The 16,771-nt window shown below is 47.6% G+C and overlaps 1 long non-coding RNA gene across 1 annotated transcript in view; it reads right to left on the minus strand.

The window, feature by feature from the left end:
• Positions 1 to 10,456: 10,456 nt before the first annotated feature.
• Positions 10,457 to 16,771, minus strand: part of LOC102459777 (uncharacterized) — a 38,723-nt gene continuing 32,408 nt past the window's right edge. Inside the window, exons 4-5 of the long non-coding RNA XR_016350437.1 lie at positions 15,851 to 16,019; positions 10,457 to 14,022 (exon numbers count right to left, since the gene is read on the minus strand). This is a non-coding gene — a long non-coding RNA (uncharacterized LOC102459777). The remainder of the gene's footprint in view (positions 14,023 to 15,850; positions 16,020 to 16,771) is intronic.

The following is a 16,771-nucleotide window of genomic DNA, read 5'->3' on the forward strand; positions in this document are numbered from 1 at the left end:
ATAATGAATTTGTTCAAGGAAATGTGCTTCCAGTGGTCCATGAGGGAAGAAAAAGGCTAAATCCCTCAGATACATTATTTTCTACAAAGTTATTCATTCAGCACCAGTTCCTCATCTCAATAGCTTCAGATGATAATATACTCCAATACAGATCATTATTATAATGGGGAAAATGTTGTCTGCTCCTCTTAAAGACATTTCTCACTGGTCAAAAGCATAGAGGGACTCATTTCTCTCTCTCTTGCTCAGACTGAGATAAATCACAAGAAAACAAAATCTTGACTGATCCCCCTCCCTTTACATTTGACTGATTTGCTCACTGCAATGGAACAAAGGTTTAGGGGTGGGGAAGGAACCCTTAATAAAGATAAAATCTAGTTCTAATGTCTATAAAAAAACAAGCCCAAATTCCCAGTTACTTAGACATGTGCTGTAGCAATGGAGAAATGGAGAAAGGAGTTATTTATTAATAGAAGGGCATTTCAGTATAGATCTAAGGAGGTGATATCAGCCAAATGGAGCCATTTAAAGGAATAATTCTCAATACATTCTAACCAGCCAGTCCAGACATCCCCACCCCCATCACATCTCAGTGCAGGCTGCTGTTAGTCATCAAAAATGTGGCACATGATGCATACATACTTCCAGTGACATACTTCGGTTCCTCACAGAGAGCTGCCACAATTTGACCGTTACCCCAGAACCCATGATTTTCAGAAACCCGTCTCTCTTGTTATTCCTTTGGCCAAAAGTCGCAAAAACACTGTCAAGAGAATGGAAATTGTAAAAATTTCACTTACAAATCAGTCTCGTTAGACAACTTGCCCAGTGTGGTCGAGTAGAGAAGTCCTGGTATATAATCTGACTCAGGTTCTTCACTGCCTTTCACCTTCGTTTCCACCCCTGCAAGATGAGGACAGTCATGGGTGAGTAAATGAATGGAGATTTATAACTGGGTAGCATTTTTTACACCTATTTTACACAAAGTACAAGGCAGTGGAGATTCAGGTCCACCGTCGGTTTAATTTCTTGGCATGAATATGCTAGCCCAATGCACATTAGTGTTTAGATTCAAACTGCACATTAGTGTTTAGATTCCAAAGAGGCCAACTGTTTTTGATAACACTAAATTTAAAGCAAAACAACTCTCTTCCAACTGTATACAAAGTTTTGAGTCACGGCAAGTAGATTTTATTCCAACAAAGTGTGAATTTTGGCCCTCGAATTACTTACCAAAATCTCTTTAATTAACACCTTTGCCCTCACTTAGCATTATTTCATATGGCAGCCCAAATTCTCTCTCCTGCCTGGAGGAACTCATTAACTATGCAAATGAAATGCGCTCCAGCAGAGTGACAGCCAATTATACCACCTCCCTCCCACCAAATGAATACAATCCACTGGGTGTCTTTGGGGAGCTAAGGGGGAAAAGCTGCATAGGCTACTGCGTTGCTGTATGTGGCAATCAAGCTTTCCCACCGCTGCTAAACCCTTGGGAGCTTTTCACTCCTGTTGTTGAGAGCGTCGTCTGTCCACGTTGTTAATCTGCTTTTGCTGCACTCCCAAGCACAGGCTGTCCCAGGGGAGTCCTGTGAATGTGCACTCAAGTCCTAGCTGTCCCTTCTTCCTGCAAACAAGGGAGGAAATGTGTGCTTCCTTCATTGATTTTGATGCAAAAGACAGGCAGCCACGGTGCTGTCAAATTAATTAATTCCAGACCCATTTGCATTTATGAGCCACAAAAAATTAGTGGCCATCACATTGCAGTCCTTGTGGAGTGGGAGGCAGAAATAAGATAAAAATACTAGACTTTCTGAGTCTTCCCTAGAGGTACCAGGTTATCCCCTCTTTAGAGCCACAAGTCATTCTGAGAAGCCTCACAAATCCTATAGTTGCATAACCATGTTTGAAATTACTTTTCTGAAGGGTGCAAGATTGCTGTGTGTACTCATGGGGTGTATATCTAGTATTTTGTGTTATAAATCTAACAGTTTCTGCTCACTGGGTTCTTAGATATGGGTCTGGCCCTTTCCTCTCCAGACTGCTGGGTACAAAGACTGATGAAGATCTCATGTTTCGTTAGGGCACTTTCTCATTATCACTGCAACCAGAGTGCTCGTGAGACAATCCCCCTCCTCCAGTCTTTTTGAGGAACAACTTACGTACAGGGTATTCCCCTCCCTGCTTTGAGGTGCAAAGCCAGTTCTCCAGATGCACCAGTCAGCATGAGGAATAACACCTCTGGAGACGCTGTGTTTCTTTATCCCTCTCACCCTCTCTCATCAGAAAGGGAATGCAGACTCAAGGCACAGGGAAATGCTTTGAAGGCCCCATGTGGTGGCTCACAGGGGCTCAGATCCCTGATTAGATGGAAATGCCTGCTGAAACCTGATAACAAACCAATATCTGAATGGGAGGCTCCAGCAAATGCTACCAGAGTCAAGAAGTGTCTGTTGTTACATGAAATATTAACATCCACAAACACACACACAGAGCTATGCACACAAAAATGTTTACTTCCATACACAGATGTGTACGTCCATATACTTTATATTACATGCCTACACACAGAAATGCAAATTTAGATTATTTTCTTACATCGTTCCTTTCTGTCTTCTCATGTTGCTTAATTGTTATCTGGGCTAAACTTCAGAATTGAGTCCTATAATAAGTGGCAATCAGAGTTAACACACATACCAGTGAGGGGGAGCTTTATGACTTACAAACATATAAGGTAAATTTGCAAATGATGCAGAAATATAGATTAGAAGATTTGAGTGAATCAAGATAATGCAATATAGATTTAAGACAACATATTAATAGGCTCTGCAATCAGTAGGGTTGCCAGGTGGTTTAACCAAAAATACTGAACACCCCTTCCTACCCCCCCAAAAAAATACGGGAAAAAATTCCGTTGAGGAAAAAAAAAAAAGAAGGGGGAGACCAAAGTTGTTGAGGGGGAAAAAAAGGACCCCGAGAGTTAAGCAAAAAGAATAAAAAAAATTTAAAAAAACCCAGCATGGCCCCTTTAAGAAATGTGTTTGAGGCTTTTTTCCGGCAGCCATCTTGTTTTCCTGCACCGAGCCAGAAGACAGCTCCCCTGCGGAACCAGGTAATCGGAGTGGGGGGAGGCCTGGGTGGGTCCGGGGGCTGGGCCTAGTAGCTGAGTGTGTGTAGGGTTGCCAGGTGTCCGGTATTTTCGCCTCCTGGCAGGGAAAAAAATCAGAAAATACTGAACATTTTAGGTGTCCGGTATTTTCTGATTTTTTTTTACCGGACAGGAGATGAAAATACCAGACTGTCTGGGTCAATACCGGACACCTGGCAACCCTAGCAGCCAGAAGGGACCATTGTGATCATTTAGTCTGACCACCTGCCTAGCGCAGAGGACTGCCCCAAAATAATTCCTAGAACAGATCTTTTAGAAAAATAACCCCTACTATACATATAGTATGATGGGGGTTAATTTGGCTATGACAAAGCAGGAAAGAGATCTTGGAGTTATTGTGGATAGTTCTCTGAAAACGTCCACACAGTGTGCTGCAGCGGTCAAAAAGGCAAATAGAATGTTAGGAATTATTAAGAAAGGGATAAAAAATAAGACACAGAATATCTTACTGCCTCTGTATAAAACTATGGTACGCCCACATCTTGAGTTCTGTGTACAGATGTGGTCTTGTCACTTTTAAAAAGATTTTTTGGCCTTGAAAAGGGTTCAGTAAAAAGGGCAACTAAAATGATCAGGGGTTTGGAACAGGTCCCATATGAAGAGAGGCTAAAGTGACCGGGACTTTTCAGTTTGGAAAAGAGGAGACTGAGGGGGGATATGATAGAGGTCTATAAAATCATGAGCGGTGTGGAGAGGGTGAATAAAGAAAAGTTATTAATTAGTTCCCATAATGTAAGGACTAGAGGACACCAAATGAAATGACTGGGTAGCAGCTTTAAAACTAATAAGCAAAAGTTCTTCTTCACACAGCGCATAGTCAACCTGTGGAACTCCTTGCCAAAGGAGGCTGTGAAGGCTAGGACTATAACAGAGTTTAAAGAGAAGCTAGATAAATTAATGGAGGTTAGGTTCATAAAAGGGTATTAGCCAGGGGGTAGGAATGGTGTCCCTGGCCTCTGTTTGTCAGAGGCTGGAGATGGATGGGATGAGATAAATTGCTTGATCCTTGTCTTCAGTCCACCCCCTCCGGGGCACTTGGTGCTGGCCATTGTCGGCAGACAGGTTACTGGGCTAGATGGACCTTTGGTCTGACACTACAGCCATTCTTATGTTCTTATGGTTTAACAATGGCAAGTGATGGGGAATCCACTCTCACCTTTGGTATGTTGTTCTAGCCTTCACTGTCAAGGTATTATACCTTACTTCTAGTTGGAATTTGTCTAGCTTAAAATTCCAGCCATTGGATCACGCTACACCTTTCTTTGATAGATTGAAGAGCCAATTATTAAGTATATGTTCCATATGTAGATACTAACTGTAATCACGTCACCCCTTAACCTTCTCTTTCTTAAGCTAATATGTAGGTGACAGCCCATGTGTAACAAATCATTGTTAAAGCATAGCATGCACGGTTACAATCCTCCATACACAGCTACAGAATATGCAGCTACACATGCGCATGCAGTTATGCATGTCTGCTATGCTACACGTACACCTCCAAGATAACATTTAAGTTAAAATGACGACGTGATTTTTAAAAAATAAAACCAACTTTTTTTTAAAAAAAGTTTTTCTGTTTAAAAGGGCCTCTAGGATCCAGAACAGGGTACATTCATAAATTCCTTTCACCCCAAATTGCTTTGCTATCTATGTATGTAAAAAGAATCACTGAGATGCAGCCATTTCTGAGATAGAGGATGGTAGCTGAAAAGTAGTAGGATACCTTCCCTAATCTTGCATAACATTCAGAGGGGAAATTTTGAATGAGGATGCCAGTGGTTCCTCCTTACCACCATCCTTTCTCCAGGGAAATACCATGGGATCTTTTAGGGCTTGGATTTTCAGGAAGAGCTCTGTATGTACTTCAGCATAGTTATTACTATTTCAGTTCTACTCATAAATTGGGCCTCTGTGGGGGCAAAAGGCCATTTAGAACTACTGGCACAAGTATCTGATTCACGCAGGCCATTGCAGTAACTGGACATGCACATTAGGTACACACATGGCTGGACCTCAGGCATCAGCTTTTGGAAAAGCACATTCTGAGTACCCAAGCAAAGCAAACAGATGCTGGATTTTAAACACGTCATCCAAAATCTCACATACAGTCAACTGAATGGATCTCAGTTTAATATCCCTGGAAGGGTAAAGAGCTGAGATGATTCAATTGCTATTCAAACCTTTGGTTCTAGGAAATCCATCTGCTGCAAACTTGATACTTAGTCATTAAACCATGCCCTTCCAGCCAAAGTTCAAAGGGAAAAGGTGAGGTTAGCATTGGAACATATTGTTTACTCAAGGGAGGAGGGACTCTCCCTCATTGGCACCCTGATGTGCCTCCTTGGTTCCCTCATTTTCACCCTCATTTCTCCTGATTCCCAAATGTTGACTATCAGCCTTCACCCTAAAAGGGCTCATATGCTAACATGAGCCACTGCCTCCCTCCCCTAGCATTTACCTGGGGCAAACCGGGCTATTTCAGTCCTGGTCTGCCACATTCACGCAACCTATCCTACGGGACTTTTGACAATGTTCTGCAATCAGGATGATTCTTCACATTAAGGGGGCAGGTTTTTCAACTCCTTATGCTGCCTCTAAAAGAGGATATGGTAGATGCCAGTGGTGTATTCCCTACAGAAGTTGGGGTTTTATTTTAGGAAGGGGTTTATTGCTCCCAGGTTAGGTGTCAGCAAGCATTGAATTCTGAGTAGCTATAAACCTGAGGGGCCGCAACAGCTGGAAATGACCTTGCTGCAACCCCATCCAGAGCTCGCCCACTGGAAATGCAGCTTCCAATAAATTTAACACTCATCTGACAATCTCTCCACATCCTCCTGGTGGCAGAAGCAAAGTCAGTTGGTTTGGAAAACCCAGGTTGGATCTGAGCAAATGGCAGAACTTCCGGGGGCCTTTTTGCCTATGAAGAAAGTTCTGTGTTTCCATGACTTTTCTATTGGTTTATTTTAATTGGGGTAGGAGAGAGGGGAAGGAAGGGACTGGTGCAAAAGCACTAAGTAAGAGTGCCCTGGCTCATTGTGTGACAGTGAGTAATTCATTTAACTGCTTCAGTTTCCTGGGGGACAACAGCATTTACCTCCTATTGCAGCACTATGAATGAAAGTTATGTAAATGCAAAGAATTCCTTTTAAATTCAGTGGATGCACCACACATTTTCCTTCATCCTCAGGGGCTGAAATATCATCCTCAAGGAGATTGACCTATATGCTACCTAAATTGTAGTTCAATAGAGACAAATCCCAGCGATTTTGTTGCAAACGAGTAAAAGGAAAAGTGTGTATATCTGCATCTGTGGAAGCACAGCAAATGCAGAAGGCGTGTGAGATTTAAGTATGTTTGCATCTGCATGCAGCGATAGGTGTATGCTTGGGTGCCCAGGTGCCAGTGGGTGTATGAGTGCGTTCATTGTTTCTGTATGCAGGCACATGCCTGCTTGGAAGCCAGGGCAAGCTGTTGATGGATTCTCTTGAGAAGCGGTGTATATAAGAGTGTGAGAGAGTGAGTGAGAGAGCATGCTCACAAGCACAGGGGCAGCTTGGCCAGGCTGCACATAGGGTCTCTTGGGAGCAGGGCTGTATACTGAATTTATGAGCTCTTAAGTCATCACATTTACAATTTATATTCCTCAGTCTTTTAATCTCGGTAATAAACTTGGACTAAATCTTCACTGAAGCACTGTTGAAATTCCCCTGTTCCCAGCCTCCTACAGCAGCCGTATTCAGAAGTTTTCCGTAAGTAAACCCCAGGTTGTGATGTTGGCTGTTCAGATGGGGAAGGTGGGGGAGGCTTTCTTCCTCAGTTTCCCATGTCATGTAAAATCTTCTCAATTAAATATTCCACCTCTTCTGATTACTCATTCTTGTTCTGTGCAGCTAGGAATAATGTACCATGCAGATGTACATAGTTCTGGAGTTGTACTATTCCTCCTGCCCTGTAAAGAGAGAGGGCTCCTCTTCTGACACAGACACTCAGAGTTGTTCAACAGGATTGACTCTGAAGGAAAGAAGGAATTTTAAACGCCCTAGAACTGTACATGCAAATCACCAGTCTGATGGGGCAAATCACAGAAGTCCCCTTGAGGTTGTCCCTCAGTGTGCTGATTATGCTACTAACACTCACCTTCCTGCTCTCTAGAGCTCCCTCACCACCCTGTCCTGCTGGACCAGATTCTCTAGTTTTGCCTAGACAAGGCACAGAACGGGAGTCCTCTGCTGCCCCCGCCCCCCCCCCCCCCGGTAGAGCAACACAGACACTAAACCAGCTCTGTTCCGGGACGGCTCAGTTATAAGGGCTCAGCACCCAGGAAACCAAACCCCAAAAGGGACCAAAACTACAAATAAATTCTTCTTACTCAGAAGCTCGTAAAGTCTGCCCGCTTTAACAATAAAAGAGAGATATGCACAGTGGTTCCTCTCCTCCAGGTAACAATTATTTACACAGGGCTTGATAATAAACAAAAGTGGTTTTTATTAAGTACAAAAAGTAGGAAGTAAGTGGTTGCAAGTGAAAACAGTCAAATCAAAGTAAGTTATTACATTATAATGAACAAAAAATGCTTCGCTCCATGGTGTCCAACCAGTTCTGAAGCAGTGGTCCCCAAGGCGGTGCTCGCGGGTGCCATGGCGCCCACCGAGTGATCAGGGCTGGCCCCGCTCCCGGGCTTGTGGGACATGGGCAGTGCCAGCCCCTGGGTGCATGGGTGGCGCCAGCCCCAGGTGCACAGCACATGGTCAGTGCTGGCCCCGGGCGCATGGCGGTTAGGCGGCCCCACCCCCGGGTGCGCGACACGAGGTCTGTGCCGGCACTGGGCATGCGGTGTATGGGTGGTGCCGGCCCAGGTATGTGGCACAGGGGTGGCGCCGGCCCCGGGCACACAGCACATTGGTGGCTCTGCCCCACGGTGAGCGGCGTGAGGGCTATGCTGGCCCCGGGCTTGCAGCGTATGGGCGACACTGACACGGGTGCACGGCATAGGGGCGGCGCTGGCCCTGGGCGCGCAGCACATGGGCGGCCCCGCCACCGGGCACGTGGCGCATGGGTGCTGCCGGCTCCAGGACACAGTGCATGGGTGGTGGTGGCCCTGCCCCTGGGCGCACGGGACATGGGCTGTTCCGGCCCCGGGCACGCGGCATATGGGCGGCCCCACCCCTGGGTGTGCAGCACAGTTGTGGCACCAGCCCCGGGAGTGCAGGGCATGGGTGGCGCCAGCTCCGGGCATGCAGCATATGGGTGGCCCTGCCCCCGGGCGCATGTGTGTCCCTGCTCCCGGGTGCCCAGCATGTGAGTGGCTCTGTCCCTGGGCGCCTGGCAGTCGCAAAAGGTTGGGGACCACTGCAGTAGCCACTATAATGGCTATTGCTATAGCAAACTAGCCACACTCAACCAGACAAATATCCATATGTGGCTAGTGCAGGGGTGGGCAATAATTTTTGCCAGGGAGACACTCCAAGATTTTAGAAAGTGGTTGAGGGCCACGCTCTTCCATGGGGAGGTGCAGGGTCTGGGATGGAGGTTGGGTGCAGAAGGGAGATTGGGGTAAGGGAGTGGGGTGAAGGAGGAAGAATGTAGTTTAGCAAGCAGTTGTGACCTAGAGCAGGGGACTGAAGGGCATGGGTTTGGGATGTGACCTAGGGTAGGAGATTAGGGTGCCAGATCTGGGAGAGGGTATGGGATGGGTGCAAAAGGGGGGCAAAGGGTTTGGGTATGTTGAGTGGGGGGCAGAGGATTGGGGAAAGGAGGGGCTGGGGCACCATAGGCAGGATCTGGCCAGGAGACTTACCAGCCAGTAGCCAAACCTGCCTGCCTGGAGAGCTAACGACTGCAGAGTTTAAAACATTTCCCAGACAGACAGCCTGTTTGCCTAGCCATGTGCTTGGGTGAATAACTAAGCTGAGGGGAGAGGGCATGGTTCTTCTTGGCTGCCTGTTATTCAAGCAGACAGCTCCCATTGACCGGTTTCTTGTCAGAAACCAGCCAATGTGATTGCACTGGGGATTGGGACAGCTCCTCAAGCTTTCCCCCCTCCCCTCCGGGATTTCAATTTTGAAACAGAAATGGGGCCTAGCAGCCACGTTGCTGAGCGGTGTGTGGGGCTGTGGGGTAAGCAGGGGAGCCTCTGTGGGCCAAATCTGGTGGCTTGGTGGGCCAGATCCAGCCCGCAGGCAGTATTTTGCCCAGGCCTGAGCTAGTGGCTAGCGTGTTGGACACCACGGACTTAGCTAGGTCAATCCACTAAGAAACTTGTTTCATGCAAATTGTTACCCTAAACACCTATTTTTAATCTCAGGTAAAAAGCTTTAAGTCAGAGTTAATCTTTACTTTGACTTTGGTCTACAGCTTCTTCAAAGTTCTTTGCATCCTCTTAGGGTAGGCCTGGACAGTGGTGACTTGACAGAAGAAGGGGAGGCACCTGACCCCTACTCTGCCCCTGCCTCACCCTTGCTCCGGTGGGGAGGACTGGTGGGGACAAGGGGCTGGCACCAGCAGCGGGGTTCCACGCTGCATCCCCCCATGCACTCACCAGTTCAGCTGTGCCACTCTAGGGGAGGGAAGGGGCTGTCCAGGTGCGCCCTGGAAGTGAAAGCAGTGCCACTTCTGCTTCCAGAGAGTGCTGGGGCTGTCCTGGCTCTCCCCTGGTGTGGTGCCTCACAAGCTGGAGACGCACCTCCCAAGCTAGAGCCACCAGGACTGTGCCTTCCCTGCTGCCAGTGCTGGCGAGTGCAGGTTTGTGGGGAGGTGGCATGGGCTCCTGCTGCTGGTGCCGACTCTCTGGGCGCCACCCCACTGCTGGCTGCTGGCCAGCCACTTCTGTGTTGCAGGGTGCACTTTGGGGGGGAGGGTGCACGTGATCCCATATGCATCCCCACACAGCGTCTATGGGCCAGGCAGTGTCAAAGGCCAAGTGAAGACAAAGGACTGATGGTTCCTCATTGCTAAAATAGACTTTCCACCAGGGCAGGAACCAAAGTAGCATGCCAAGATTTAACAATCCTGCACTGGGCCATATCACTCTCCCAGGAAGCCGGGAGGGGCTCTCTCCACCACGTGCCTTATGGACCATCTGGGTCAATGTAAACCTTTCCATGGATTACCAGTTGTTAATGGAAACTCATCATTAAATACAGAATTACGCCAGACCCATTTTGCTAGTGCTGCAGTCAGGGAGAACGGTTTAATTTAAATTACTAAACACATTAAGTGTTTTAACTATCTCATGTTAGTGCATCTAATTTCATTTAAAACAAAGTAAAATATTATATCCAACACAAAAAGGTTTCAATGTTTTCTTTATTTATGGCAGGGGTGGGGAACCTTTTTGGGAGGCCACTGACCCACAGAAAAATCAGTTGCGGACCACACAAGTGAGAAGCAAAAAAACTCCTTCAAAAACCTCCAACCCTCACTGATGTGGTCCCCAACTGAGACACCTCATTCTTCTGGCACTCCAGCCCTCACAGGGTGAGGGGAAGGGACAGGGAGGTCTGAGGTTCAAGGCTTCCCACAGGCCAGATTTACTTTTCTGGGGTTCCAGAGTTTGTGGATTTTGTGGACCCCTTTAGGCTCTGGGATGGGAACAAAAATGAGAGGTTCAATGTGTGGGACAGTGCTGCCAGGGAGTGGGATACGGATGCAGGATCTGGATGGGAGGTGGTGTGCAGGACGGGGTGAGGAGGGTAGGGTCTGGTAGGGAGTTTGGAAGCAGGAGAGAGGGTGGGGTAGGGGTACAAGAGGGAGTTTGGGGGTGGGAGGGATTTGGGGGAGTAAAGCAGAAAAGGTGAGAGAGTGAGAATGCAGCCAAATAGCTATTTAGGGAGGGAGGCAAAGAATTGGGGAGTAAAGGAAAGTGCAACTTCTGCAAAGTAAAATTGTATCCTCCCTCACATCTGCCCTCTGCTCCAGCTTCATTCCTCTCAGCTCCATGATCCCCCTCAGCCTGATCCCCTGCATCACCCCATGCCCCTCAGTGAACTCCTGCCTCCTCATCCTCCTTCACCCCCCTCCTGTGCCCCCAGTGCACTCACCAGCAGGGCAGCGCGCTGGGACTCGCAGCCCCCCAGGAGCAGCTCTGGAGTGAGGAGAGGTGGAGGGAGCAGAATTTCTTCCCTGCCCAGCTCCAGCCTGGCTGGGCACAACGGGGTGAAAGAGGAAGAGGCTCCCTGCACACAGCCCTCGGGGAACAGCATGGCGTGGCCTGGGCCACAGTGCACCATGTGTTCTGGCTGCCCAGCCCCAGCTCTGCAGAGCAGGCCCAGCCCCGCCCCCTCTGGAAGCAGGATGCAGAGCCAGGGATGCACACATGCATGCCCCTCCCACCTGCATCCCTGCAGGAAGCTGGAGCTGTGGCAGAGGCTGGAGCCACAGCACTGGCTCGCTGCTGGGCAGGGAAGGGGGGAGGGGCAGGGCTGAGCTTCAGCTCCACATGCCAGTAAAAATTGGCTTGCGTGCCATTTGTGGCACGCGTGCCAGGGGTTGCTGACTCCTGGCATAGACAGTGCTTACACTGAAGTGCTCCAGCTGTGCTTCTGTAGCATTTCAAGTGTAGACAGGCCCTGGCTACGTCAGACCTGCATTTAGCATGGGTGTCCGGTATGTAAGGCAGGGGAAGGCTCGGCCTTCCCAAACCACCAGGCATAGCCCCACCCACACACTGTCCCCAGAATGCCTTCACTAAACATTCTGGGGTGGAGTGTTGCTGCCCCGGGAGCCCGCTGTCCCAGTGCTCCAGGGCTGGAGAGGCTAGGCTGGGCTGTGCTGGGTCACATGGTGTACCTTCCTCCAGTGCTGGGAAGACTGGGGCTATGCTGTGTGCCTTCTGCCCTCCTTGGAGCTGGAGAGGCTGGAGTGAGCACGCATCTGCCTGCTCCCCACCTCTCTCTGTGGTTGGGAAGAGGGTATGCACATGGCACGCTGCCCCACCTCCCCATGGGGGCGGGGCCTCAGAAGAAGGGGCGGGGCTGGAGGTGGGGCTGAGAGCTTGTTTCCGCCAGCCGTGCCTTCATCAACCACCCATGGCATTAACTACCACCCGCGGAAGGTATCTAGCAGCTGGGAAGGCGTAGTGCTCAGAGGTGGTTATTTCCCAATATAATGTCGTCCAAGATTAGACATGAGTCAGTTTTAGGTGAAATAGCTGAGCAAGGCAGGTAAACATCTCTCTCTCTGCAGTCAGAAGAGACCAGAGGAGCTTTTAAAAACCAGGTGGTATCATTTCCGTAGGATACCTGAGTGGCCTCAAATAACTCGGCTGCCAGGCACAAGCCCAAGCAATGTCATGAACCACCACTTCATAATGAGAATCTGAGCTACAATGTTCCCTCTCTGGTTTACTAACTGAATGCTCCACAAAGCTCATCCCTCTGGCAGGAGGCAGAAAAAAAATCCCGGGACAGTAATTCATCATTTTCTCTTTCCTGGAGTTTTAATATGGCGTCTTCTGGTCCTTCTTCATTTCCAGCTCTAGCACTTCTAGCCATGGTACCAAAAACTAGACCTTCTCCTCAGTGTTTAATATTGAATTCATCACCTTTGTATACGACAGAGAGAAGGGGAAAGCTAGGAATCCCAAGGGTGTCACAGGCAGGGAAGCAAGGCACGACTGCTCTGTCTTATTTCCGAGCAGAACACTGGTACAGCTATCGTTGTGAATGTACTGGTATAACTGGTTACATAGAAAGATGGGCCAAGTCTGGAATGTCACATCCAAGCTGCACTGAATTTTGGGATGAGGTGGAGCTCAGATTAGAATACATGGGTTGGTCCCAACATTCTCATATGGTTTTGGTTCTAGGTGATCTGAAATTGGGAGAGGTCTATTTCCTGAATTTAGGACATGATCCGAGGCTGCAAACCAGCAGCTGCCATTGACTTCATCCAGCCCCACCATGTAGGGCTGGGTTCTTAGTTTGGAGTTAGGTGGTCTCAAGAGACTTCTGCCATTTGTGATTTAAATTTCACATGAGCTGTCACTAGGATCTTGGGGGGTCTGAAATCTCAGATGAAACCGTATCCAGAAAAGTCCTTCCTCGGCTCCTCCCTGATTATTTATAGGTTAGAGGATGTTTGAGCAGCCACAGTTCCATTCAGCCTGCTAGATCTACATTTCTTCCTAATGCTCCCCAGAACCTCTCTGTCACCTATCACACAGCACTTTACTGGAATGCAGTTAATACATGAACATCTTTGTATGGGATGCACAGAAACTTCCTCTTGCCATCCACCATTGTGGGAGGTTGCAATCTGTGTCATTTAAGCCTTTGCTCCTCACCATTCACAGCTGCAAAAACAGCAGGCAAACTCCTGACCCCAGAAGCTAAATAGAAGGCATATATCCCGATTACTTCAGCCCACACGGATACTCATTGGCTTGCCTGCGTGAAGGGTAGATTCCTTAGGAGGAGTTCAGGCTGTGGAGAGGGGGCTTTGTTGTCTTGAGAAGGAAAGGCTTTTGTAGCTAAATCTGTTAGTTTACATCTTTCCTTAGGCAGCCAATTCCTATTGTAAATGGCATTACACAACCCACCATGAGGTATGAACAAAGCCCCTTCACCGCAGATTCTAACAGTTCTCGCAAGGGAAAAAGTTGTGCGATTCCACCCCTCCCCCGCAGGAAGGAATCAAGTACAATATCCCTTTAGATAGGGGCCACAGAGGGGTGAAGTGTCTGATGACAGTTTGAGTAGCAGAGCAAAGTGTGACCCTTGTTTGATTGGACAGTTGAAGTACTTAGAGCAAATGTCCCAGGCTCTTGTTGTTCTATAGATAAAAGGATCCAGGCCTTGTCACAGGATCAACAGGCTGCCAATAAACCCTTCTCCTGGTGACACTCTCTGCCAAGTCTGTTTCAAAACAAAAACAAACAAAAAATTGTTTTTACAGCTCAGAAAAGCTCTTTGGCATGGAGGAAAATTCAGGGCCTGTTGGAGTTCTGGACAAAGGGTTAATTGGTGCAGTGACTGAAAGTCCAGGAGTTGGATAGAAGTTTGAGGTCAGCTGCAGTTTTGTGCAAAGGCTCAGAACCGGTTTGATTTCAGTGTTGACACTACAGGGCTCAGTTTAGGATGAATTTGGGGACGTCCCCCTTCCCCCATTTTAATCCAAAATTGTTTCCCATCGTAGCAGAACAGGTATGAAAAATGCAAACTGCCTGTTTGGACAAATATAGGGAAAAAGCCCCATGACAAGACCTCAGCAGTCAGAATGCTCTTCCCATGGATGCGATTGTGTTTAAATTATGATGGGAGCCACATGGAGACCGCAACTCTGCCCATCTGGCATGCTGAAGCAGAAACCTAAGCAAAGGGGGGGGGGGGGGCAAAAGATCCAAAGATAATGAGCACCATTAAGGTTAGTCTGTCTCATGATTGTTTCTTATTAAAAAGAGACTGTACTTTATCTGAGCAGGATATGCTGTTCGGATGAGGGAATTAGCAGAACGACTGCCTCCATATCATCTAATTAGCAAAAATGTTGATAAGCAGATACAATCACATATGATTAGGATCCTTTTTAAAAGCCACTCCATTAATTAAATAGACAGAGAGGCCGCCTACAGCCCTCGCGTGCCACTGATTAGAATACAAATATTTACACTAATCTCACCTCCATCAGCATGGGACACTTTTGAGTATTTTTAGTGACATCTGATTACTATTGATTTCCATCCCCACTGTCAGGCCGTTTTGTTAGTATCTGAAAGTGCTGCCTTCAGTTTCGGATGCTTTAAATCATGTTAAGCGTTTATCTTAATGACGCTGCTGATAACCACTGCTCAGGTCACTCGTACTTCTCTTCAAAGAACACAGCCTGGGCTGGTTTTTATTGTTTGTACTTGAGATTTAAGATACGAAAAACATTTCTCATTTCAAAGCCTTGGTTTCTTTGGGGCTGCCTGGTTAGTTTGGGTCTAGTTACTTACTGTGTGCATGTTTTTCTCCCTCTCCTTATTTCTCTTTCTCCTTCTCTTTTTCACCCCTCTGTCTCTTTTGCAAACTCTTTTAGCTTACAGCAGTGGCATTCAGCTGAACTGCAGCTAATCTCTGAGGCTGCTGCAGGCAGCAGAGGGACAGGCAGTGATCAGCCCTCATTTGAGATGACAGTAGAAAAACACTTCCTACATTTCAGATTGGTAAATGTACTAAATCCAAGACAGATAATCCAGTGCGCCAGTGAGTCTGAGACTCTACAGACACTCATCACCAAATATGAGCATTGTGACTGCGGAGGGAGGAGAAGCATCTCAAATGGCACAGCTGAAAAAGTTAGAATTACCTCCTTCCCTGTCCATACGATACCACTCATGGCAGCCAATTTGAATTGGTTTCTGCTGGGAACTAGCTCTTGCTAAAAGCCCCCAGGAAACCTCCCAGCAAGCTGATTGGGACTGCTCCTTACCAAGTCTTTCCCCTCCCTCTAACAGAGAATGGATGTTAGAAACAGGAATGCAATGGCCTTTGAAGCCTTGTCCAAGAGATTTTAAAATGTTCAAATCTAGCCCATGTTGGCAAAAGCAGCCTGTGTGAGATGAGTTTGTTAGGTTCTTAGTCCACTTCATTGTGGGTAGGCATTTGTGGCCTGGTCTACACTGCCATGGGATGTCAACCCAAGTTTCACAACTTCAGCTATGTGAATAATGTAGCTGAAGTCAACACATTTTGGCATGCTTACCACAGTATCTTCATCACGGGGGTAAGCTCTCCCATCAACTCTACTTGCTCTTCTTGTTCTGGTGCACTGACAGTGTCAACAGGAGAGAGCTCTGCATTCGGTGTATCACATCTATACTAGATGCAATAAATTGCTGCCTGCTGGATTGATCACTGCCCCTGGATCTAGCCTGCAATGAAGACAAACCCTATGTCACAAACCCACCATCGCAACAGTCACTAACCAAATCCCCTGGATGGCAATTTTAGTTCAGAGGCCAATGACTGAAATGCCCATGGAGCCTGTTCTCCCTGCTCCCTGATATCCCTCTATGTCAGGTTTGAAGAACACTGGTGGGGAAGCATGGCAGGGACTTGCATCTACTTGAGCTGTACCTGTTTTAGGGATAAATAGAGAGCCCCTCTCACCGAAGGTGTAATTTGGCACTTTTCAGCAGCACTAATGCCCCATTCCAAAAAAGAAGTGCTGACTTCTAAGCACAAGTGGTTCCATTGATTTAGTTCAACTATTCACATGCATAAAGTTGAGTACATGTGTAAAGCTTTGCAGGATAATGGAAGGTCCCAAGCTAAAATCCAACAACTGAATATTTTGGTACTTTCAGGACTGTAGGGATATTTTCTGAGCATGGAGACAGTGCCCGTCCCCTAAGTAGAAACTCTAATATTACTTTCAAGCACAAGAATCTAAGTCAGGCGTCTCAAACTCCCAGCCTGTGGGCCATAACTGGTCGGAACTGGCAGGCAATCCAGCCAAGAAGGGGGCTGTCTATTCCCATTCCCCAAACCCTTTCCTGCCCATCAGCCTGCCCTCTCCCCATAGCTTCCCCATGGCTCTTGCCACCATGAAAGTATGGGAGGAAGGGCCCGATTGCTGCTGCTGTCCCATACCAGGTCCTCCCTGATAATCCTCAAGACTGTG

The sequence above is a fragment of the Pelodiscus sinensis genome, chromosome 11, assembly GCF_052426305.1.
Source record: "Pelodiscus sinensis isolate ZL-2025 chromosome 11, ASM5242630v1, whole genome shotgun sequence".
In the NCBI taxonomy this organism is placed as follows: domain Eukaryota; kingdom Metazoa; phylum Chordata; order Testudines; family Trionychidae; genus Pelodiscus; species Pelodiscus sinensis.